This window comes from Mandrillus leucophaeus, unplaced genomic scaffold (assembly GCF_000951045.1).
Source record: "Mandrillus leucophaeus isolate KB7577 unplaced genomic scaffold, Mleu.le_1.0 Scaffold116, whole genome shotgun sequence".
Lineage (NCBI taxonomy): Eukaryota > Metazoa > Chordata > Mammalia > Primates > Cercopithecidae > Mandrillus > Mandrillus leucophaeus.
Window position 1 is genome coordinate 3998651 of NW_012099876.1, and position 2619 is coordinate 4001269.

Below are 2619 nucleotides of genomic sequence, written 5' to 3' on the forward strand. Positions count from 1 at the left end.
CTTGACATTGGTTCTTGAATTTACAAACGCTCCTGAAACTCAACAATTCCCAAATCAAACTTTAGACCTCCACTGCCCATCCTTAAGTCTAGTTTACTTCGAGTGTTTTTTTGTTCAGTAAAGGAACCACCAACCATTCTGCTATGAAAGCCAAACTCCCAGATATCACCATGACTTGCTTCGCCAAGCACCCATCCACCCCAATTCAACTCTGTTTAATCTCATAAATTCTTGTGACTTTTCCTCCTACTATCTCCATCCAAACCACCGTAGTCTACCTTATCATCTTACCCAGAAAACTAGTAAGAAATAGTCTGATCTTTTCTTTTTATCTCCTTCTCTCCTGCAGTCTTTCTATACATTGATGCCAGAGGAATCTTTTCAAGGATGAAAAGTGATTATTTCAGTACTCTACCTACCATCTAATTAAAATACTTTCAAAATTATTGTTTTTCTTAATAATATAAGACGATGTACGTGAACGTGGCCTGTGATCCCCTGAGTAGTCTGAGTACACTTACTCCTCCCCCAGATCAGGCCTTTTAACACTCTGCTGTAGACAGTCCGTTATTTTATTTTATGTACATGCTCCCACCTTCCATTAAGTTTTTGCATAAACTGTATCCTCCCTGTCCAGGAATTAATTCTCCCTCCTCTTCCCCAACCCCTCATCTACTTAATTTTCCATTCCTTTTTCATCTCAGAGAAATCGTCTCTTTGTTAGGGCAGCCTTCCTCACCTTCCTCACCAAGTTAAATTCTCTTTCCATATACATTCATAGATCACAATGCACCTTCCTTCACAGCACTTACCACAGTTGCAACTATATCTTCACCTGTGCAATTATTTGAATAATATTTAATTATTTGACATCATAACTGTCATGACTGAACATTCCAAAATATACCACATATTTTCTGGCCACGTTGATGGGATTATAATATAATACAAACTTGAATTATTTTAAAACTTGTGCACAACTGAAAATCATATATGTACTTTCTTAGTGCCTCTTTATGCGGAGAGTTTCTCTTATACTAATTCATCCCTGGCTATTGTACTTCTGAATTCCTGCCTCTGTTCTTTAGAATGGTTTCTATTTTTTTTCTGCCTGACTCTATTAGCTTTCCCTTTTGCCACTGGGAACATGGCTGTTTGTAGCCATCCCAGGTCTACAAGTAACCTAAATGGCTGCTTTTAATTTCTGCCCACTAGGAGAGGGGCTCCTTTACTCCATTAGTCTCCTGTTTGAATCTTAACTCCACCCCAGGCTTCAGGATACATAAACATTGCCAATCATTCTTAAGAAGTGAAGGGATTGCAAATAAGCAAAGAGAAAGTAGTCTTAAACATTCTCTCCAAATGACCTTGCAAGAGTTTTTTCCATTTTTAGAGGGAATAGTGGGAGTCAGAATTGGCAGAATAAAAACAGTGTATTCCTAGACCATATATCAGCAGATAAATGTGTTCTGCAGCATTAAAATTACCCTTGTGGTGCTCATTCCTGGATGTACCATGTGTTCTGTGATGTAAATAAGTACATAGCCTTATATTTTCCTCTGTGTCATGGACCCACAGAATTGCAGTAGCATGAACTGGTTGACAACAAAATTCTTTCCAGTGCTTCATTAAGCCTTTGGCTTTTCTTCATTTGATACGTGTGAGTAGGAATGCACAAAAAACAAGAGCAGATGATATTATTTAAACCATTTGGTAAGAAATGTCTGACAAGAAAAAAGAAAACATATGTATCGATTCAAGTGCAGTAATTGGCTTGGTGGCTTTCTATATTATCCTTTCTACTTGTAAAAATCATCTCGAATGCAGCAAAATGTTCTTAAATCCCTTATATTTCATTCTAAAAATCAATAGTCCAAAGTGGTTAACTCTTTCTGGCTTTTGGAAAACAAAACAAAAACCAGAATAGAGAGGATAAATGTTTTCATTTTTATCTAAGCTTTTCCAGTTGTTTCTGGTTTTTCCATCTCCACCTCATTATTGATAACATTGGAATTGTTGATAAAGCTTAAAAGAAAAGAAACACAAATTCAGATTTTAGCAACTCACTTGAAATCCTCACTTAAAGACTAAAAGTCATTCATTTATTTATTGCATTCAGTAAATACTAAGGATCTATTATTTTCCAGTTGGCCTCTTTGGCACTGGTTTATAATACTACACACAGCACTCACTGCTCCCTTGGTTCCTGCCACCATAGTAGGGAGATAGTAATTAAATAAATACAGCTATATTATTATAAATTGCAATGCATGTTACCATGGAAAAGTACTGGGTGGAGTTTTAGTTTGAGAGTCAGGGAGTGCCTCTGAAGAAATGTCTACTATGAGACCTAAAGAATGAGTAAAAGCTGTCAGATTAGGGAGAGGAAAAGTGTTTTAGCCTATTTTCTGCTATATAACAGAATACCACAAACTGTGTAACTTATAAACAATTGATATTTATTTGGTTCATAGTTCTGGAGGCTGGGAAGTCCAAGGTCAAAGGGGTTGCATCTGGTGAGGGCCTTCTTGTTGCACCATAACATGATGGAAGGACAAACAAGCAAGTGAGACAGAGAGAAAAAGTAGGCCAAACTCTCAAGATAAGTAACCCACTGCC